This window comes from Ranitomeya imitator, chromosome 9, assembly GCF_032444005.1.
Source record: "Ranitomeya imitator isolate aRanImi1 chromosome 9, aRanImi1.pri, whole genome shotgun sequence".
NCBI classification, from domain to species: domain Eukaryota; kingdom Metazoa; phylum Chordata; class Amphibia; order Anura; family Dendrobatidae; genus Ranitomeya; species Ranitomeya imitator.
In genome coordinates, this window is record NC_091290.1 from 149,496,331 (window position 1) to 149,520,548 (window position 24,218).

The following is a 24,218-nucleotide window of genomic DNA, read 5'->3' on the forward strand; positions in this document are numbered from 1 at the left end:
AAAACAATAAAAGACCTGACAAATTTCAGTTGGTGGATAATGAATCTATAATATATGAAAGTTTAATTGTAATCATTACATTATGGTAAATAATGAAATTTAACACTATATGCTAATTTTTTGAGAAGGACCTGTATACGTTGGTTCTAATAATTTCATATTGAAGGGATTTAAAGGGAGTCCATCACCCTCAAAATGCATTAAATGGGCTATACGTTGTTGTAGAGGACTTGGCCCCGATAACAACCATACTGGTCAGAGCCTAAGAAAATAACTTTAACTCTTATGCAAATGAAGAGGCTTTGATGCAGCCTCAGTGTGGCCAAGAGTTTGGTCCCCCCTTACTCTTAATTTGCATATTGGGACCCTTCTTCACTTTCCAGAGCGAGCACTGTCTCATTGCAGTCGGCATGTGTGCGGCCACATGCTTTCTCCTCCCTGTCTTCTTTCTTCTGACGCTGCTTACTGCCCTTTCGGGAGTATTGTCACAAGAAAAAATACATACAGGGAGGAGAATGCACATGGCCGCACACACCCCGGCAGCATTCCGACATTCCTCGTTCTGGGAAGTGAGCACTGTCAGCCAAGCAGAATATGAGGAGGCGCAATGGTGTACCAAGCTCATGGCCACCACGTCAAGGGTGCACCAAGCTCTTGGCCACCACGTCAAGGGTCACCAAGCTCTTGGCCACCACATCAGGGGTGCACTGAAGCCTCTTGGCCACCACGTCAAGGGTGCACCAAGCTCTTGGCCACCACGTAAAGGGTGCACCAAAGCCTCGTCATTTGCATGTGAGTGAAAAGTTATAACAGGTACAGTGCTTGTCCCCAACAACACTGTATAGCACATTTAACCCCTTAATGACTGCCAATACGTCTTTTTCTGACCTGAGATATAAGAGACTAGCCTCCCCATACAGGTGACAATCCAGTAGCTGTCGGCTGTACACTACAGCTGACAACATGTTGCATTTACCACGATCAGTGTTTGCACCGTCCATATCTGTTTAACCCCCTTAGATGCTGCTGTCATTAGAGACTACATCATACAAATGGTTAACACAGTGTGGGGTCTTCCTATTTAACCACATCGGCACCCTGAGATCACGATTGTGTCGTCCTGATGTTTGCACTGGCAATTCACAGCCAAATAGCGGCCTTGGAGTCTCCTGGCTTTAGCGGCCTGTTCAGAGGTTAGCGACATTTAGGTGGTACAAATACACTTTTAATAAACTACCTGACAGCAGTTTTCATTATGTCGAGGGGTGTAGTTTTTAAAACGGTATCACTTTTGGGGATTTTCCAATGTATAGGACCCTCAAACCTGGATAAGTCCCTAAAAAAAAAAAATGTAAATTTCCTTGAAAAAAATAAAAAATTGCTGCTACATTTTTAAACCTCCTTAATTGCTAACAAAATAAAATAACATTGAACGAATGGTGCTGATGTAAAGCAGGCATGCGGGAAATATTATTTATTAATGTTTTTTCTTTGGTATGACTGTCTGGATTAAAGGGATAATCATTCAAAGTTTGAAAATTGCTATTTTTTATATTTTTGTTTATTTTTTTTATAAATAAGCACAAAACATATCGACCCATGTTTACCATTAACATAAACTATAATGCGCCACGGAAAAACAATCTCAAAATCAGTGGGATTTGTTTAAGCGTTCCAGAGGTATTACTACATAAAGTGACACTGGTCACATTTCATTCAGTTACACTTTTAACAAATCTTTTCTTCGTATTGTGGAGGTTTTGTGTATGACTTGTAGTGCAGATTTTTAAGTCCTCAGAATAGCAATTTGTGCTGCAGACTTTCACCATAGACAATCCTTTCCATGATCTGCAAAATCATCATGTTATACACATGCAGGCTTTGCGTTGAATGGCTGCAGATAAGCAATGAAATCTGCGTTTATTAAAAAAAAAAAATCTGCTTGTGTGCAGCCACCCTTACACTAAATTTTATTTATATGTCTCAACTATGACCGTCCATGAACAATTGGAATCATTACTTCGAAAAGAGGAATAGTACATTAAAAGAAGCAAATTTTGGTTTAGCGACATTGCAGTTATTGGGACTTGCTGCAGAGGGAGCCGGTGTGACTTCAATCTTTTATTTTCAGGACCTTGTGGTCAGGAAATTATTCTAACTGTACATTCTTAAGGTGAATGCTGCATTAAAATACTGGGCATTGTCTAATCTTATGATGAATATTTTATTTTTTTCATCCGTTGTGAATTGTGCACATTAGGTCAAGAATTTTAATGACTATGTTTCATCCTCACAGTTTGTGAATATTTTAAATATGACTTGATGTTCAAAGGCATTGTGGCCATAAATTTCTTGATTAGTATGTAAGAATATATGCACACCTTTAAAAAAAACCTACTGCCAAAACAAGAGTGTTGGCAAGATAAATACTGAGTAAAATATGCATCTTTTTGCTACATTTTTTATGCATTTTTACTTGTGTTTTTTTCCCATTCATTTGAATTGGTGAAAACCCTGGACAAACGCTGAGAAAATTGACTGCAGATTTTGGGAACAAAAAAAAAAACGCTTTAAAGGTTCATATCTACAAGGAAAAAATAAGCAGCATATGCATGAGATTTCAGAAATCTCATTCACTTTGCTAGCACTGTAAAACGCTAAAGTGTGCAAAAAAAGGTCAAGGGCTTGTTTAGACATTGGCCATCTCAGTCTCCTGACCTCAGTATCATTGAGCCACTCTGGGGAAATCAAATGCGCACAGTTCATGCTAGATAACCCAGGCATTTACAGGAACTGGGGGCTTCATGCCAAGGAGAGTGGGCAGCTTTACCATCTGAGAAAATAAAGAACCTCATCCACAACTACCACAAAAGACTTCAAACTGTCATTGATGTTAGAGGGGGCAATACACGGTATGAAGAAATGGGGGATGTGAACTTTTGGTCTGGGTCATTTGGATGTTTTGGGTTGTAATTATGATTGAAAAAGAGAAAACAATAAATGGCTTCACCTAACCACTAACCACGAAAAAGTTTTGGTGTTATCATTCATACTTTCTCTAAAAAAAAAAAAAGGCCAAGAAAGCAAAAATTCTGCCGGGTATGAAAACGTATGAGCACAACTGTATGTGCCCCTGACCCTCTCCCTACTTATGAGGACTAGAGAGATCGGACATGTCTAAATTTGAACATCCAATCCTTTTTTTCTCACCAGAGGTTTCTAGCAGCTAGTTACTTTATCTTCCCATACCGAACACTTGCATGCTCAGCAAGCGTACATGTAGAATGGGGTGGAAGGGACAGCGGTCAACCCAACTGACTCTGATCACATGTATGGGCACCTTTAGATCATACAAACTGTAAACTCAAGAAAAAGTCTTGAAAATCATCTCAGTACGATCTCTGTTCTTTCTTTTGAAGGCTTTGCTGACATTGACTGCTAGTACGGCTTCATGAGCGTATTACGATGGATGAGCTAAAAGGTAATTATTCTTCATATATATGACGGCTTGCTTCTTTTTCTGTATGTTCTACTGTACATGAAAATCAAAGTGGTTCAGACAATTCATAACTTGATGTCTATGTGATTTATGGCCTCGCATATAAAAAGAGCAGCTGCCTGAAGTAGAATAAAGCTTTCAGTTTTTTTAATGTAAGTTAAAACATATGAGAAGATGCAGCGTAATTGTCGGCTCCCGGGAAGTGATCTACTTTACAAGTGTGTGTGTGCAAGCAGGATTTGATATGCTAGAAAATCATCATTCAGGCATAGAAAAGGGTGCAAACTGGTAGTATGCACAACGAAGGGTGGTCCGAGAGTAGCTTATCTTGCACGGCGTCCTCCAGTCCAGCCCCTCACGTGTGGCTCCATCTTCCTGTGCTGACCTCATTCATGACATGTGGAGAGAATCCGACAAGTGTGGCCTATCATTCCTGCTGGCCAGTCCTGTTCTCACCTACCTCATTTGTCTTCCATACAGTGTGAACTTGTAACCAACTAACTCTGTAATGACTGCCAGGTTCCCTCCATTTGCGATCACATAACATAAAATTCCGTTATATGGTCACGGTGAGTGTATGGAGCAGGCTCAGGACTCGGCTGCAGTCGCTGACTTTGTTACACAGCCAGTGACGTAACGGCAGCGGCCGGAGCTGCCTCTGATTGCTGCAGTTTAACAGTTTTAATGGCACAGTTACTCACTGAAAGAAACCATTAAATGGCTAAGTTGCACGTATGCCCTAGTGCCCATTGTTCCCCCCAGCGACGAGACTCATGTTCTCTCTGCATGTCGGTTTGGTCCTCCTTTGTAGTCTGGCCTGTGGCAGAGCTTCAGAGAAGAACTGTCATTTAAAGAGGTTATCCAGGCCTATCGTATTTTAGTTTTTTCATGGGCCTAAGTAATTGCAGTTCTGATATCTGCCGGTTCGGTTCTCTTCTGCTGGCGAGTTTGCGGTTTCTGGTGACATCACGTTGACAGAGCAGATGCTTCTCTTCCACTCTGCTCTGTTGATGGGCTGATGTTTTGCTGTGGAGTAGTGACTCTGGCCATCAGCGACACCAGGTATGAGCTGATCGATGGCGGGTTAGGTGTCGGACAACACAATTTGATATTGATGTCCTCAACTAAGGTTACGTTATCAGTATTTAGTTACTTGACAACCACCATAATGTGCAGTGTACAGGAACTTGGTGTGCAGATGATGACTCTGACGGTGCCTCATCTTATTTATGGTTATTCTTAATGTTATTGTAGGTAAGGTGCAGTTAAGCAGGGGTTAAGGAACCCACAGATGTCAGACAGACACTCCAGGCAAGCTCTGGAAAACTGACCCTGTTGCCAATTTTCACAGCTTGCAGTGAGAGATTCGAAGCCGGCTCCTGTCTGGCCTTTCCATTTACTGTCTATTTATCCAACAAGGTCTTCTTTAAAAAACGGCCTCTATTAATTGAAGGAGTCCCTCCCTTAAAGAAAAACACACACACCTTGTTATGTGGATGTGGCTGGGAAAAGGCACTGACAGGCCTTGGACACTGGGGTGGAACAGGCAGCCTGGAAATCTCAGCAGGTAAGAGTTAAGAGAATGTCATTAGTCTACAGAAAAGGGTAGCCAGGTCTGTCATCAGCTTAGCAGGAACACGAAGACGTAAATGTGACACTGCCATTGGTAACACATGAGCGAATAACCTGTATATCACATTTGGTGTACACTCCAATCTGTCAGCTCGCCAAATTCCTCAAAAAGAGCAGATACTATCGGCATGCAGTCTATCGGCCCTCCTCTGACATTTTTCATTGTAGATGTTTTCTACGCTATAAACAAAAATGCCTCAAATCTAGGTGAAGATGGGCCCAAAGACCCCCTAAACACATTACGGGCTGCATCACGCAATGTTGGAGTTTAGTTTAGGCGGACGATGCGACGAGTGCAGAAAAAAATCCAACATGCAGTATTAGGTTTTTGAACAATTCCATACAGGAAAGATATATATCTTGGTACCGTGTGTTAGGGTTGGCGGAAAGCACCAAATATATAGTTTATTAGATGGAATTGGTGCGTTCGCAACCCGGGATCCACCGTGCAGGAAAGTACCTGCTGCTAAGTAAGACGGACTATATGGCGGTACTATAAGTATACATACAAGGGTTAACTTCACCCTGCGTGAAGGAAGCGATCCTGTTGCATCACAGGACCGCGGTACCGCACATAGAGCGCGAGCAATAAGTCAGCGAACACAACCCCAACTAGGATTGAAGTCCGATTAGACCACTGCTGGCACAACACCGCAACTGGGTGTGTAAGGGAACTATCGAAATAGTAAATAAAGGCACGAGAGTGCGTGCGGTGCCGCACAAACGGACGCCGCTAACCACCCAGGCTTGGGTAAGGAAAGCGCACGGCGCCGTACAGGCGGTCACAGCAACTAGACGCTGTTATGTGTGTTTTGTGCTGATGGCTAGTCGGGCGCTAGATAGCTACCATCATCCGCAAACAGTCAACAACACTAGGGAGGGATATTTAGGAGCTTTCATCCTTCGACACACATCCATCTACACACACACATATTTTCAAGACAATACTAGCGCATGGCCGTGCGGTCATGCGCAGTTTATATAGTTGCAGCACAGGAAGCTGCTACTGAAGTTTTTGCCCTTTCAGGACCTTCCAGGAGGACCAATGGAATGTACTGCAGCACCTGAGCATGTGAGCGAACATGTGGCCCTCGACCTCCAATGGTAGACCCTGCCCTGGGCATGCTCAGTGTGAATAAACAAGGACTTAGTCCCAGAGAGGCTCGCTCGCCGCAGATCAGTGCAGGGTACCATAGGAAAGCCAGAAAAGGCAGTAGTGACCCTATGCACCGAATCAGCCTCAGCGAGACGCTGGGAGCGACGTCTCCGCTGAGCAGAGCCCACTGCGGCCGATACCGAATGGGAGACCGCAGCAGACACGGATCGAGATTCCCCCTGTGCAGCAGAGGAAACTCGACTCCTAACACCGTGTTAGTAGAGTAGTCTCGAAAGCTGCAATTTGTTACCATATTTTCAGTTAGCCATTAAAAGGTATCAACCACTGAGGACTCTAAATTCTAAATATTGAACAATTCCGAACATTCATCTTGCAGTGTGTGAATCCGGCCTCAGTCCTAGGCATAATAGAAAATCGATATCTATGTAAAGTAATTATTAATCACCTATTTCTAATTGAAGGTGCAGCATAATTAGATATTTTAGAATGACAACATTGATGACCTGTTATTGGCATAGGCCATACACCTCGAGTCCAATTTCCTAGACTCCTAAAAGGTTTACTGAAAGAAAGGGCTGTACTGCCTAAAGCAAGAGACCCTTCATCCATCTGATATTTATGGTCCTTCCAAAGGACATTAATTTTGTAGTCATGAATAATGCCTTACACTCTCTATAACTAGGCAGACGATTTGGAGAAATCGGTTAAAAATTATGACTCCAATGGCTATAAATCAGCACATAATGTTTTATATATCTATAGTAAACAGTTTGCTATTTAAAGTAGTGTAGAATCATCTAGTCATAAGCTTAACTTTTGTATCTTTGTCTGCCACATTGTTATGTTTATGGTGATCAATCATTTCCCATGATCTGATGTGAGAGAAAATGAGCTCAGGAAGGGTTAGATTTTAGTAATATGAAGAAAAGTCCCTAAATATAATAACGAATATTGCACTTCAAACAATGTACTAACACAATGTACTAAATCAGTAGTCCAAAGAAGCCAACCATGGTATAAAAAAACCCACAAGTTTTATTAGAAGTCATAAAATACACCTGGCATAAAATATAAAGAAACAAAAATGTCCAATAGGAGGGGCTCTCAGAACGGTATGGCTAACCACATCCAAGGTGGTAAATATACAGCCCCAATATGTCAGATTGATAATTCCCAATATGTAGTGGATATTAATATGTCTGTTTTTCTGACATTTTACCTCTCTTGTCATTATATATATAACATTTTCACCAGTGCCTCCCATATTGCACAGTGGCTCAGTGGCTAGCACTGTTGCTTTGCGGCGCTGGAGTCATTGTTTCAACCAATTCATTCATTCCTCAACCAAGAATCTTCAAAAACCCTAGTCCATGCCCTCATCATCTCTCGCCTTGACTACTGCAACCTCCTGCTCTGTGGCCTCCCCTCTAACACTCTCGCACCTCTCCAATCTATTCTAAACTCTGCTGCCCGACTAATCCACCTGTACCCCCACTATTACCCGGCCTCTCCCCTCTGTCAATCCCTTCACTGGCTCCCCATTGCCCAGAGACTCCAGTACAAAACCCTAACCATGACGTACAAAGCCATCCACAACCTGTCTCCTCCATACATCTGTGACCTCGTCTCCCGGTACTTACCTACACGCAACCTCCGATCCTCACAAGATCTCCTTCTCTATTCCCCTCTTATCTCCTCTTCTCACAATCGAATACAGGATTTCTCTCGCACATCACCCCTACTCTGGAACTCTCTACCACAACACATCAGACTCTCACCTACCATCGAAACCTTGAAAAAGAACCTGAAGACCCACCTCTTCCGACAAGCCTACAACCTACAGTAACCACCGATTGACCAAACCGCTGCATGACTAGCTCTACCCTCACCTATTGTATCCTCACCCATCCCTTGTAGATTGTGAGCCCTCGTGGGCAGGGTCCTCTCTCCTCCTGTATCCTCACCCATCCCTTGTAGATTGTGAGCCCTCACGGGCAGGGTCCTCTCTCCTCCTGTATCCTCACCCATCCCTTGTAGATTGTGAGCCCTCACGGGCAGGGTCCTCTCTCCTCCTGTACCAGTTATGACTTGTATTGTTTAAGATTATTGTACTTGTTTTTATTATCTATAACCCTCCTCACATGTAAAGCTCCATGGAATAAATGGCGCTATAACAATAAATAATAATAATAACCATCAAGAACATCGGAATTACTTTGTATGTTCTCTCTGTGCTTCTGGGTATTTCCACCGGAGACTTCGGTTTCAACCCACACTCCAAATTTATATTGTGCGCCCCAGTGGAGACAGTGATGACGATGATGCCTGTAACTGTTTCTGTTAAGCGGCCACACCAGAGGTTCTGTAGATGTATACATTATCACATATCCACAGGATGGGTGATGGATGTTTGATCGCTGACAGATCCTGAGAATCCCTGTATGGACGTAGCCGTATTGCTCGCATACACGTGGTCACCATTCCATTCACTGTCTGTGGGAGTGACCGATACCCAGTTGGAACTAATGCTGTAGCTATTCTAGCAATATACACTCTGCAGATGCTTTTATAACATATCCTATAAGGTAAAGGAAAATTATTGTGAAGCCAAATACCTACCGTAATAATGGTTGCCTGACCACCTTTCCAGGAAAAAAATCTAAATGAACCGTAAATAGCAAGTTATAAAACTTATTAATAGCTCTTAGGCCAAGTGCCCCGGCAGCCGCTTCGCCCTCGTCCTTGGATCTTCCTGTCTGACCTGGCGTTTGACCTGGTTTCCCTGACTAAATATTTCAATATTAAGAGCACTCTGACGCTGCTGTACCGGAGGACTGGGGCACCTGGCATAATGGAACTTCTTTAGTTAACCCTAACCCATCATTTATATGTAAATATTGCTAATTTATGTATTTTTTTACTGTAAAATCTTTACAAGTTGCCCCTTTAGCTGCAAAAGAAGCAGCTGCAAAGTAAGAAAATAAAAGAAGCAATCCACAACACCTCCCTTTTGTACTTTCCTATCGATGCACTATACATTTCTGAGGCATGCTAGCTACCCACACAAGGCCGTCCATCAGGAATAATACATAGCATCTATAATATAACGCTGGGAGCGTCACTCTGTCCGAAGCCTTTATAGACTGCGCAAGCGCAAGCGCCGGTGCAGTCTGGACCCCACAGAGTGACGCAGCCCAGGAGATCACGGTATGCGTAAGCACTGAAAGCACACCGCGATCTCCAACGGAGAAGCAGGGACGTGCCAGGAGGGTGAGTATGCCATATTCACCTGTGCCGTTCCAGCGCTGCGCGCCGCTCCATCTTCCAGGTCCTCTGCCTGTGACGTTCAGTTCAGAGGGCGCGATGACGTACTTAATGTGCGCCGCCCTCTGACTGAACAGTCACAGCCAGAGGACCTGGAAGATGGAGCGGCGCGCAACGCTGGAACGGGACAGGTAAATATAGCAAGTGTCGGGGGCCTGAGCTAGCGGCGACTCCGGCACCTGACCCCCATAGTGAGCCGGTGTCCCCGCCTGCTCAGGCCCACCAGCACTCGGCGCCCAGTGACGATAGGTGAGTATGTTATTTATTTTTTATATATCGCAGCAGCATACGGGGCATATAATACTATGGAGCATCTTATGGGGGCCATCAATATTTATGGAGCAGTATACGGGGCATATACTATGGAGCATCTTATGGGGACCATCAACCATAATGGAGCAGCATACGGGGCATATACTATGGAGCATGTTATGGGGGCCATGAACCATAATGGAGCAGCATATGAGGCATATACTATGGAGCATCTTATGGGGGCCATCAACCATAATGGAGCAGCATACGGGGCATATACTATGGAGCATCTTATGAGGGCCATCAACCATAATGGAGCATCATATGGGGCATATACTATGGAGCATGTTATTTGGGCCATGAACCATAATGGAGCAGCATATGAGGCATATACTATGGAGCATCTTATGGGGGCCATCAACCATAATGGAGCAGCATACGGGGCATATACTATGGAGCATCTTATGGGGGCCATCAACCATAATGGAGCAGCATACGGGGCATATACTATGGAGCATCATATGAGGGCCATCAACCATAATGGAGCAGCATACGGGGCATATACTATGGAGCATCTTATGGGGGCCATCAACATTTATGGAGCAGTATACGGGACATATACTATGGAGCATCTTATGGGGGCCATCAACCATAATGGTGCAGCATATGAGGCATATACTATGGAGCATCTTATGGGGGCCATGAACCATAATGGTGCAGCATACGGGGCATATACTATGGAGCATCTTATGGGGGCCATCAACCATAATGGTGCAGCATACGGGGCATATACTATGGAGCATCTTATGGGGGCCATCAACCATAATGCAGCAGCATATGAGGCATATACTATGGAGCATCTTATGGGGGCCATCAACCATAATGGAGCAGTATATGAGGCATATACTGCGGAGCATCTTATGGGGGCCATCAACCATAATGGAGCAGCATATGAGGCATATACTATGGAGCATCTTATGGGGGCCATCAACCTTTATTGAGCAGCGTATGGGGCATATGGATGGGAGCAGCAAATTACAGAACGGTGGCGTAGGATGGGAGCAGCACATGACAGAACAGTGGCGCAGGATGGGAGCAGCAAATTACAGAACGGGGGCGCAGGATGGCAGCAGCACATGACAGAACGGGGGCGCAGGATGGGAGCAGCACATGACAGAACGGGGGCGCAGAATGGGAGCAGCAAATGACAAGATGGGGGCGCAAGATGGTAGCAGCACATGACAAGATTAGGGCGCAGGATGGAAGCAACACATACCAGGATGGAGACCATATAACAATATAAATGCTCGCCACCCGGGCGTAGAACGGGTTCAATAGCTAGTTTCTTATATTAGTGTAACTGCCAGTTCTTATGGTCTCGCTGAAGCTTTCACATTGGATCATGGGTCTTGTTTATTTATTATCTGGTAGATAAGTGAGCCGGGTACATGAGTTTATGAGTAGATGGTATTATGCAAGTTCACTACTAGGTGTACTGTGCAGGCATCTTGCTTTTATCTTTAATATGGAGACCAGAAACTGCAGATCAAAGAGAAAACACTCGAGAATTCAATTACTGTAAATACAAAGCCATTTATATTAAAGCAAGACTTTCCCAGAACTATATGGGGAGGGAAGAATCTAGTATAAAATACATACTCTATGTATGCGACAGCGACAAAGCCTGTTGCTACTGGGACCAGTATGAATGATGGAAAACATTACAAGCATTCTATACAAATTCTACATTCTTACACTTGTAACCATTCCCTCTAGATTCAGAGGCTAAAAGCCACCGTGGATTTGGCAGCAGAGCACCGAACCGCATTGCTATAACCAGTTTGGCTTCCCATCACCGACACAGACCGTCCCTTTCTCTCCATCACCCACAGGATCATGGCTGTTTTGGTGAAGCCTGCAGAAAGAGTAGCTGTATTTAATCCCATTCATGACCACACTATAATACCAATATTCATGCAATGGTGTGGTTGCCTTATGTTAGGCTCCCGATTTCCTAACTTCTGACTCTGTGTTTTCTTTTCAGAAGCAAAAGTTACAAATTACATACTGGAGCAAGGCTGAAAAAGGCATTGTAAAAATATATGCCTTTCCTGTTGGGATCTGACTTCTGTGAAGCTTTGTCAGTGTCGGGAGGGGACATAATAGACTCGGACAGATTTTGACCAAGACGGTAAAAGTGAAATAGATTTTTGGCAAATACTGTCATAAAGGCTAAAAGAGTAAAGCGCCTCATACCATCAGGGCTATGACTGTGTGCAGTGTACTGACTTATGTTCTGGTCATAGCAGTAACAGCGAAAGGCTCCAGAAAATGCTTAGATGAGTTCATGGAGTGAAATATAATAAATATATAGATTTACGTTTAGATCTAGTCTGATAACCACTTTTGATCCAAAAGGAAATTTTTCCATTTTTCAGTAGATTGACTGATGATTAATGTTTTTGTTTCTTATTTTTTATCATCCTTGTGGGGGAGGCAAATTTTTTTTAAATAAAAGCATAAACCTTAACCAAAATTAGAAAAGGAAAAAGCATCACTCCCCTGTTGTGAATTCTGTGGCTGAATTCACTTCTGTGGTCACAAGTGGTATTGCAGTCTCTGGGCTTCCTCCCTCAGGTGTTTTGGTGAGCTCGTTGGCTGCCTTGCTATTTAGCTCCACCTGAGTCTGTCTTCCTTGCTCCTTGTCAATGTTCCAGTGTTGGATCTGAGCTACTGCATCTTTCCTTGGGCCTGCTGCTCTGCTAGATAAGTGCTTCTAGTTTGTTTTCTGTTTTTTCTGTCCAGCTTGCTATTAACTTTTGCTGGAAGCTCTGAGAAGCAAAGGGGTGCACCGCCGTGCTGTTAGTTCGGCACGGTGGGTCTTTTTGCCCCTTTGCGTGGTTTTCGTTTTAGGGTTTTTTGTAGACTGCATAGTTCTCTTTGCTATCCTCGCTCTGTCTAGAATATCGGGCCTCACTTTGCTGAATCTATTTCATTCCTACGTTTGTCTTTTCATCTTGCTAACAGTCATTATATGTGGGGGGCTGCCTATTCCTTTGGAGTATTTCTCTGAGGTAAGTCAGGCTTGTATTTCTATCTTCAGGCTAGTCAGCTCCTCAGGCAGTGCCGAGTTGCATAGGTAGTGATAGGCGCAATCCACTGCTGCTTATAGTTGTGTGAGGATAGATCAGGTACTGCAGTCTACAGAGATTCCACGTCTCAGAGCTCGTCCTATTGTTTTTGGTTATTGCCAGATCTCTGTATGTGCGCTGATTACTGCACGCTGTGTTGCCTGATTGCCAGCCATAACAGTACAAGGAGCCACACCAATGATTCCCAATAGAGGGAAAAAAGAAATCCTGACAGCATTTTTTTTTCTTAGCTCTGTCTTCAGTCTTTTTTTTCCCCTAGACATTAGAGTGCTTCAGGACACAGCTGTGGACATGGATATTCAGGCTCTGTGCTCCTCAATGGATAATCTCGTTGTAAATGTACAAAAGATTCAAGATACTATTGATCAGAAATCGATGCTAGAACCAAGAATTCCGATTCCTGATTTGTTTTTTGGTGACAGAACTAAATTCCTGAGCTTCAGAAATAATTGTAAGCTATTTTTGGCCTTGAAACCTCATTCTTCTGGTAATCCTATTCAACAGGTTTTGATTATTATTTCTTTTTTGCGCGGCGACCCACACGACTGGGCGTTTTCTCTTGCACCAGGAGATTCTGCATTGAGTAATGTTGATGCATTTTTCCAGGCGCTGGGATTGCTTTACGATGAGCCTAATTCAGTGGATCAGGCTGAGAAAAATCTGCTGGCTTTATGCCAGGGTCAGGATGATGTAGAAGTGTATTGTCAGAAATTTAGGAAGTGGTCAGTACTCACTCTGTGGAATGAATCTGCACTAGCGGCTTTGTTCAGAAAGGGTCTCTCTGAAGCTCTTAAGGATGTAATGGTGGGATTTCCTATGCCTGCTGGTTAGAATGAGTCTATGTCCTTGGCCATTCAGATCGGTCGTCGCTTGCGCGAGCGTAAATCTGTGCACCATCTGGCGGTATTGTCTGAGAGTAAACCTGAGCCTATGCAGTGCGACAGGACTATGACTAAAGTAGAACGGCAAGAACACAGACGTCTGAACAGACTGTGTTTCTATTGTGGTGATTCTACTCATGCTATTTCTAATTGTCCTAAACGCACTAGGCGGTTCGATAGCTCTGCCGTTATTGGTACTGTACAGTCCAAATTCCTTTTGTCCATTACCTTAATGTGCTCTTTGTCATCGTATTCTGTCATGGCGTTTGTGGATTCAGGCGCTGCCCTGAATCTGATGGATTTGGATTATGCTAAACGTTGTGGATTTTTCTTGGAGCCTTTGCGGTGTCCTATTCCGTTGAGAGGAATTGATGCTACACCTTTGGCCAAGAATAAGCCTCAGTACTGGGCCCAGCTGACCATATGCATTGCTCCTGCACATCAGGAAGTTATTCGCTTTCTGGTACTGCATAATTTGCATGATGTGGTCGTGTTGGGGTTGCCATGGCTACAAACCCATAATCCAGTATTGGATTGGAACTCTATGTCGGTAACCAGCTGGGGTTGTCAGGGAGTACATGGTGATGTTCCATTTTTGTCTATTTCGTCATCCATTCCTTCTGACATCCCAGAGTTCTTGTCGGACTTTCAGGATGTATTTGAAGAGTCCAAGTCTGATGCCCTACCTCCGCATAGGAATTGTGATTGTGCTATCGATTTGATTCCTGGTAGTAAATTCCCTAAGGGTCGTTTATTTAATTTGTCCGTACCTGAACACACCGCTATGCGCAGTTATGTGAAGGAGTCCCTGGAGAAGGGACATATTCGCCCATCGTCGTCACCATTGGGAGCAGGGTTTTTTTTTGTAGCCAAGAAGGATGGTTCGTTAAGACCGTGTATTGATTACCGCCTTCTTAATAAGATCACTGTTAAGTTTCAGTATCCCTTGCCATTGATTTCTGACTTGTTTGCTCGGATTAAGGGGGCTAGTTGGTTTACTAAGATTGATCTTCGTGGTGCGTATAATCTGGTGAGAATCAGGCAGGGAGATGAATGGAAAACGGCATTTAATACGCCCGAGGGTCATTTTGAGTATCTGGTGATGCCGTTCGGACTTGCCAATGCTCCATCTGTTTTTCAGTCTTTTATGCATGACATTTTCCGTGAGTATCTGGATAAATTCTTGATTGTTTACTTGGATGACATTTTGATCTTCTCAGATGATTGGGAGTCTCATGTGAAGCAAGTCAGAATGGTTTTCCAGGTACTGCGTGCTAATTCCTTGTTCGTGAAGGGATCAAAGTGTCTCTTCGGTGTGCAGAAAGTTTCATTTTTGGGGTTCATCTTTTCCCCTTCTACTATCGAGATGGATCCGGTTAAGGTTCAAACCATCCAGGATTGGACTCAGCCGACATCTCTAAAAAGTCTGCAGAAATTCCTGGGCTTTGCTAATTTTTATCGTCGCTTCATCTGTAATTTTTCTAGCATTGCCAGACCATTGACCGATTTGACCAAGAAGGGTGCTGATTTGGTTAATTGGTCTTCTGTTGCCGTGGAAGCTTTTCAGGAGTTGAAGCGTCGTTTTTGCTGTGCCCCTGTGTTGTGTCAACCTGATGTTTCTCTTCCGTTCCAGGTCGAGGTTGATGCTTCTGAGATTGGTGCAGGGGCGGTTTTGTCACAGAGAGGTTTTGGTTGCTCAGTGTTCAAACCATGTGCTTTCTTTTCCAGGAAATTTTCTGCTGCTGAGCGTAATTATGATGTGGGCAACCGAGAGTTGCTGGCCATGAAGTGGGCATTCGAGGAGTGGCGTCATTGGCTTGAGGGTGCTAAGCATCGCGTGGTGGTTTTGACTGATCATAAGAACCTTACTTATCTTGAGTCTGCCAAGCGCTTGAATCCTAGACAGGCCCGTTGGTCGTTATTTTTTGCTCGTTTTGATTTTGTGATTTCTTACCTTCCGGGCTCTAAAAATGTGAAGGCGGATGCTCTGTCTAGGAGTTTTGTGCCCGACTCTCCGGGGTTATCTGAGCCGGCGAGTATCCTCAAGGAAGGAGTCATTGTGTCTGCCATCTCCCCTGATTTGCGGAGAGTGTTGCAGAAATTTCAGGCTAATAAACCTGATCGTTGTCCAGCCGAGAAACTGTTCGTCCCTGATAGGTGGACTAGTAAAGTTATCTCTGAACTTCATTGTTCGGTGCTGGCCGGTCATCCAGGAATCTTTGGTACCAGGGAGTTGGTTGCTAGATCCTTCTGGTGGCCATCTCTGTCGCGGGATGTGCGTGCTTTTGTGCAGTCCTGTGGAATTTGTGCTAGGGCTAAGCCCTGCTGTTCACGTGCCAGTGGGTTGCTTTTGCCCTTGCCGGTCCCGAAGAGGCCTTGGACACATATTTCGATGGATTTCATTTCTGACCTTCCCGTTTCTCAAAAAATGTCGGTCATTTGGGTGGTCTGTGATCGCTTTTCTAAAATGGTCCATCTGGTGCCTTTGGTTAAATTGCCTTCCTCCTCTGATTTGGTGCCTTTGTTCTTCCAGCATGTGGTTCGTTTACATGGCATTCCTGAGAATATTGTTTCTGACAGAGGAAAGAATGGAAAGAATGGTTGTAGATGACGAGGAAAAAGCTAACATATTAAACACCTTCTTCTCCACGGTATTCACGGTGGAAAATGAAATGCTAGGTGAAATCCCAAGAAACAATGAAAACCCTATATTAAGGGTCACCAATCTAACCCAAGAAGAGGTGCGAAACCGGCTAAATAAGATTAAAATAGATAAATCTCCGGGTCCGGATGGCATACACCCACGAGTACTAAGAGAACTAAGTAATGTAATAGATAAACCATTATTTCTTATTTTTAGTGACTCTATAGCGACAGGGTCTGTTCCGCAGGACTGGCGCATAGCAAATGTGGTGCCAATATTCAAAAAGGGCTCTAAAAGTGAACCTGGAAATTATAGGCCAGTAAGTCTAACCTCTATTGTTGGTAAAATATTTGAAGGGTTTCTGAGGGATGTTATTCTGGATTATCTCAATGAGAATAACTGTTTAACTCCATATCAGCATGGGTTTATGAGAAATCGCTCCTGTCAAACCAATCTAATCAGTTTTTATGAAGAGGTAAGCTATAGACTGGACCACGGTGAGTCATTGGACGTGGTATATCTCGATTTTTCCAAAGCGTTTGATACCGTGCCGCACAAGAGGTTGGTACACAAAATGAGAATGCTTGGTCTGGGGGAAAATGTGTGTAAATGGGTTAGTAACTGGCTTAGTGATAGAAAGCAGAGGGTGGTTATAAATGGTATAGTCTCTAACTGGGTCGCTGTGACCAGTGGGGTACCGCAGGGGTCAGTATTGGGACCTGTTCTCTTCAACATATTCATTAATGATCTGGTAGAAGGTTTACACAGTAAAATATCGATATTTGCAGATGATACAAAACTATGTAAAGCAGTTAATACAAGAGAAGATAGTATTCTGCTACAGATGGATCTGGATAAGTTGGAAACTTGGGCTGAAAGGTGGCAGATGAGGTTTAACAATGATAAATGTAAGGTTATACACATGGGAAGAGGGAATCAATATCACCATTACACACTGAACGGGAAACCACTGGGTAAATCTGACAGGGAGAAGGACTTGGGGATCCTAGTTAATGATAAACTTACCTGGAGCAGCCAGTGCCAGGCAGCAGCTGCCAAGGCAAACAGGATCATGGGGTGCATTAAAAGAGGTCTGGATACACATGATGAGAGCATTATACTGCCTCTGTACAAATCCCTAGTTAGACCGCACATGGAGTACTGTGTCCAGTTTTGGGCACCGGTGCTCAGGAAGGATATAATGGAACTAGAGAGAGTACAAAGGAGGGCAACAAAATTAATAAAGGGGATGGGAGAACTACAATACCCAGATAGATTAGCGAAATTAGGATTATTTAGTCTAGAAAAAAGATGACTAAGGGGCGATCTAATAACCATGTATAAGTATATAAGGGGACAATACAAATATCTCGCTGAGGATCTGTTTATACCAAGGAAGGTGACGGGCACAAGGGGGCATTCTTTGCGTCTGGAGGAGAGAAGGTTTTTCCACCAACATAGAAGAGGATTCTTTACTGTTAGGGCAGTGAGAATCTGGAATTGCTTGCCTGAGGAGGTGGTGATGGCGAACTCAGTCGAGGGGTTCAAGAGAGGCCTGGATGTCTTCCTGGAGCAGAACAATATTGTATCATACAATTATTAGGTTCTGTAGAAGGACGTAGATCTGGGTATTTATTATGATGGAATATAGGCTGAACTGGATGGACAAATGTCTTTTTTCGGCCTTACTAACTATGTTACTATGTTACTATGTTACTATGTTCCCAGTTTGTCTCGAGGTTCTGGCGAGCCTTTTGTGGTAGGATGGGCATTGACCTATCTTTCTCCTCGGCCTTCCATCCTCAGACTAATGGCCAGACCGAACGAACCAATCAGACCTTGGAAACATATCTGAGATGTTTTGTTTCCGCTGACCAGGATGATTGGGTGTCATTTTTGCCGTTGGCTGAGTTCGCCCTTAATAATCGGGCCAGCTCGGCTACCTTGGTCTCTCCATTTTTCTGCAATTCTGGGTTCCATCCTCGTTTCTCTTCAGGACAGGTTGAGTCTTCGGACTGTCCTGGTGTGGATTCTGTGGTGGACAGGTTGCAGCAGATCTGGACTCAGGTAGTGGACAATTTGACCTTGTCCCAGGAGAAGGCTCAGCTTTTCGCTAATCGCAGACGCCGTGTGGGACCCCGACTTCGTGTTGGGGATCTGGTTTGGTTATCTTCTCGTCATATTCCTATGAAGGTTTCCTCTCCTAAATTTAAACCTCGTTTTATTGGTCCGTATAGGATTTCTGAGATTCTCAATCCGGTGTCTTTTCGTCTGATCCTCCCAGACTCCTTTTCCATACATAATGTATTCCATAGGTCGTTGTTGAGGAGATACGTGGCACCTATGGTTCCATCTGTGGAGCCTCCTGCCCCTGTTTTGGTGGAGGGGGAATTGGAGTATATTGTGGAGAAGATTTTGGATTCTCGTGTCTCTAGACGGAAACTCCAGTATCTGGTCAAATGGAAGGGTTATGCTCAGGAAGATAATTCCTGGGTTTTTGCCTCTGATGTCCATGCCCCAGATCTTGTTCGTGCCTTTCATGTGGCTCATCCTGGTCGGCCTGTGGGTTCTGGTGAGGGTTCGGTGACCCCTCCTCAAGGGGGGGGTACTGTTGTGAATTCTGTGGCTGAATTCACTTCTGTGGTCACAAGTGGTATTGCAGTCTCTGGGCTTCCTCCCTCAGGTGTTTTGGTGAGCTCGTTGGCTGCCTTGCTATTTAGCTCCACCTGAGTCTGTCTTCCTTGCTCCTTGTCAATGTTCCAGTGTTGGATCTGAGCTACTGCATCTTTCCTTGGGCCTGCTGCTCTGCTAGATAAGTGCTTCTAGTTTGTTTTCTGTTTTTTCTGTCCAGCTTGCTATTAACTTTTGCTGGAAGCTCTGAGAAGCAAAGGGGTGCACCGCCGTGCTGTTAGTTCGGCACGGTGGGTCTTTTTGCCCCTTTGCGTGGTTTTCGTTTTAGGGTTTTTTGTAGACTGCATAGTTCTCTTTGCTATCCTCGCTCTGTCTAGAATATCGGGCCTCACTTTGCTGAATCTATTTCATTCCTACGTTTGTCTTTTCATCTTGCTAACAGTCATTATATGTGGGGGGCTGCCTATTCCTTTGGGGTATTTCTCTGAGGTAAGTCAGGCTTGTATTTCTATCTTCAGGCTAGTCAGCTCCTCAGGCACTGCCGAGTTGCATAGGTAGTGATAGGCGCAATCCACTGCTGCTTATAGTTGTGTGAGGATAGATCAGGTACTGCAGTCTACAGAGATTCCACGTCTCAGAGCTCGTCCTATTGTTTTTGGTTATTGCCAGATCTCTGTATGTGCGCTGATTACTGCACGCTGTGTTGCCTGATTGCCAGCCATAACACTCCCCATCCCATAAAATGTGTCATTTGGAAGGCATAAAATCGATTTCAGGAGGGTGGTCAAGAAAAAGGGACGGTCTGTGTCGGCGATGGGAAGCCAATCTGGTTATAGCAATGCGGTTTGGTGCTCTGCTGCCAATCCATGGTGGCTTTTGGTCATGCAATGAAACACTTTTTGGACAGAGCAACACGAGATTCCTATGGCCCCATATTGTGTCTTAGAGTCTTCATAAAGGTACCAAATCTTTGTAAAGTGCCGAATCACTCCTATTGTAAAAGCAAAACCCTTCTCTTCAAACATATCCTCTCCCACGCCCCATCTCCCATCACAGTCCACAAATTGCGGTATCACAGGTCCGATCATCCAGCATCATAACGAAGACCGATGATGCTGTTGGTTGTGGTGATCATCCCCGAGACCAGGCAGGAATTTGTGGCACTGAAATGCTGCTGTATTGTTTTTGGAGATGTGCACTCTGGAGCGGAAATTCTCCAAATCTTCCTCAAAAACTTGAAGTTTCTGCTCCGAAAACTCCGCAAAAAGACTCAATGTGCAGATACCTTCAGGCTGTGTTTACTGGTCAATTTTCATTATATCCCAGACACACGTTTTACACAAACAGGGAAACCAGAATAAGGATGCCTGTGGTCCCATTATATAAATGATGTTGTATAATATAGATTTCTGTATGTGGCAGCATTTAGTTTAATCTTCCCTTAAAGTATAGGAGTGGCACCAAGAAAATGAGTACTGGAAATATCTTGTAAATATACTATAGGCCTCTTAAAGTTAAAGGGCAAGCTGAGTGTAATGTAATATTGCGCTGTGATGAGTGGATTTACAGCATCCATATTTGTAATGCCATCAGAACTACGTGCTTGTATTGTCCACATCTGCTGAATCCATTGGGGCATGGTTCCATCGTTACCTGCCTGCGCTATTCAGAGGGACAGAGGAAGGGTGGAGGGAGCTTATGGCTCGTCTGAAAGGATCTGTGTTCAGGATGATGGGATCACTTTACACCACAACTTCCCATCCCTGTCAACCCACACAGGGTACTCTGTGTGCCGAGCATCAAGTCGCTGCCATTGACATGTGTTTTTACAGAAGTACATAAGCTACAATTTACCTTCTGTATAGCAACATTTTTTTTTTCTCATTTTATAACTCCACCCTCAAAATTGATTTTAATCTATTAATCTTGTAATTTTTGGGTGTAAGTCTTGAATGCTATACTGTGATTTTTGTAAAAAAAAAATTCTTATTAAATATAGCCAACACTGCAGAGTTGCGAGACATTTTTAAATGGGCTCAGGTTATATTACTAATACGTAAGGTAAAATAAGTCGTTAGAATAAAATTCTCAAAAGTGGAGTATTTAAAGGGAGCCTGATAGCTTGAAAATGCTGCGCACGGCAGGTTACGGAGCCAGGGCTGAACAAATACATATATAGCTTGTTAACAAAAGATTCAGGATTGGTTGAATTTTTTTTTCATTTAAATGAAATGATTTAAATGAATAAATTACTAGTTATTCTGATGCTTTTCACACAAACCTACAGTACAGACCAAAAGTTTGGACACACCTTCTCATTTAAAGATTTTTCTGTATTTTCATGACTATGACTATTACACTGAAGGCATCGAAACTATGAATTAACACATGTGGAATTATATACTTAACAAAAAAGTGTGAAACAACTGAAATAATGTCTTATATTCTAGGTTCTTAAAAGTAGCTGCCTTTTGCTTTGATGACTGCTTTGCACACTCTTGGCATTCTCTTGATGAGCTTCAAGAGGTAGTCACCAGAAATGGTCTTCCAACAATCTTGAATGATTTCCCAGAGATGCTTAGCACTTGTTGGCCCTTTTGCCTTCACTCTGCGGTCCAGCTCACCCCAAACCATCTCGATTGGGTTCAGGTCTGGTGACTGTGGAGGCCAGGTCATCTGGTGTAGCACCCCATCACTCTCCTTCTTGGTCAAATAGCCCTTACACAGCCTGGAGGTGTTTGGGGTCATTGTCCTGTTGAAAAATAAATGATGGTCCAACTAAACGCAAACCGGATGGAATAGCATGACGCTGCAAAATGCTGTGGTAGCCATGCTGGTTCAGTATGCCTTCAATTTTGAATAAATCCCCAACAGTGTCACCAGCAAAGCACCCCCACACCATCACACCTCCTCCTCCTCCATGCTTCACGGGGGGAACCTGGCATGTAGAGTCCATCCGTTCACCTTTTCTGCGTCGCACAAAGACACGGCGGTTGGAACCAAAGATCTCAAATTTGGACTCATCAGACCAAAGCACAGATTTCCACTGTTCTAATGTATTTTCCTTGTGTTCTTTAGCCCAAACAAGTCTCTTCTGCTTGTTGCCTGTCCTTAGCAGTGGTTTCCCAGCAGCTATTTTACCATGAAGGCCTGCTGCACAAAGTCTTCTCTGAACAGTTGTAGAGATGTGTCTGCTGCTAGAACTCTGTGTGGCATTGACCTGGTCTCTAATCTGAGCTGCTGTTAACCTGCGATTTCTGAGGCTGGTGACTCGGATAAACTTATCCTCAGAAGCAGAGGTGACTCTTGGTCTTCCTTTCCTGTGGCGGTCCTCATGTGAGCCAGTTTCTTTGTAGCGCTTGATGGTTTTGGCTACTGCACTTGGGGACACTTTCAAAGTTTGCCCAATTTTTTGGACTGACTGACCTTCATTTCTTAAAGTAATGATGGCCACTCGTTTTTCTTTACTGAGCTGCTTTTTTCTTGCCATAATACAAATTCTAACAGTCTATTCAGTAGGACTATCAGCTGTGTATCCACCAGACTTCTGCTCAACACAACTGATGGTCCCAACCCCATTTATAAGGCAAGAAATCCCACTTATTAAACCTGACAGGGCACACCTGTGAAGTGAAAACCATTCCTGGTGACTACCTCTTGAAGCTCATCAAGAGAATGCCAAGAGTGTGTAAAGCAGTCATCAAAGCAAAAGGTGGCTACTTTGAAGAACCTAAAATTTAAGACATAATTTTAGTTGTTTCACACTTTTTTGTGCCTCACCTAGCCTGCGCTATAACGTGCTGCTAGAAGACTATGCTTCTCGGTATAACAGCTTTTTATAGGAATCTCCAGCAAACTGCGATCTTGGGTTCTCTTTGTATCTTATGATTGTATGCTGCTGTATTCTTAATTGTACAAGCTGTAAAAATTATCAAACCCTGTTTTGGAGGACCCCTTACATCTAACTGGCAACCCTCCTGTAGTGCAATTGATGTCATGTTCTCCCGTAGATCATGGCAACACGCGAATAGCCTATTTTTACGATCTCCTTCTACGAAAGCTGGATTATAAGTAGCGGACACGCCCTATAAGTTTATTCTTTCATTAACATCATTTTAATGTTGCATATTTTTGAAGATTTATCCAAGATTCCTCTCTGTTTACCGGTGGGATTATCTTGGATCCTGGCATTTTTACCATTTCAGCATATTGAAGTGATCTCAATTTATGGTGAAGTTTTCGGTGTTCAATCGATACCGACATATTACTTGTATAGCCTGTAGATGCAGCGGTGTGATTCTTGCATAGTGTTATCTTGTGGTCAGTCATAATGAGAATAAGCCAGAAACTTCCTGACTTTAGACATTTGTTAGTGGAGAATTCCTGGAAATGATGAAGAGCGATGGCTACGTGTCTAGCTCTCCAGAAGCCCAAAGGTCGGCGTTTGGCCTCTGACGTCATCTGGCTCTTAATGTGTGTGTTTTAATGCTCCAATTTGAGCGGTTTAACAGTCTGTCCACTTATGGCAACGTTCAGTACAAGATAAAAGAATTTCTGCTTTGAGGGTGGGGAACTCTAAACACCATTTTTATCTAATGACTTATTACATTGTGGTTACCACTGATTTACAGAATGGAAAGCTGCCTTTAATTACCAGCTGCTGCTTTCTAAATTTGCATAACGCTGCCCTGTATTAACATTGTAGTGTTTTGTTTCCAAATTAAGGATTTCAGGGGTTGTGCAACATTACAAAACTTCTAAATCTATGAGATGGTTGAGACAGGGATTACTCATCAGAGCACTGGGTTTTGTGGCTAACTCCACTGAGAATGGCAGTGTAAGTGATGTAGGTACAAGGCACCAGCCCAAAGCTCAAGAGGGGCACACTTTTTGGTTAGTCATGTAGGCAGAAATGTTTGGTGGTTTAAAAAGCAGGGATCGGGTGTATAACAATAACTTATTTAAAGCTGAAACGTAGAACGCAGTGACAGTTGTCGCACACTTCTAGCATGTAGTGAATGGCAAGTGTGAGATCTTTTGGAACACCTGGAGTTGACCCGCAGATCCACGACAACGAACCTCCCAA

General features: G+C 43.7%; 1 protein-coding gene and 1 long non-coding RNA gene across 4 annotated transcripts in view; one reads left to right on the forward strand and one right to left on the reverse strand.

Annotated features, from left to right (window-relative positions):
- The window catches only part of LOC138649206 (uncharacterized), a 247,935-nt gene that overhangs the window by 140,138 nt on the left and 83,579 nt on the right, over window positions 1-24,218 (forward strand). Inside the window, exon 2 of the long non-coding RNA XR_011315268.1 lies at window positions 3,420-3,481. This is a non-coding gene — a long non-coding RNA (uncharacterized lncRNA). The remainder of the gene's footprint in view (window positions 1-3,419; window positions 3,482-24,218) is intronic.
- Window positions 1-24,218, reverse strand: part of ZNF469 (zinc finger protein 469) — a 463,146-nt gene that overhangs the window by 73,936 nt on the left and 364,992 nt on the right. The gene's annotated exons all lie outside the window — the stretch shown is intronic.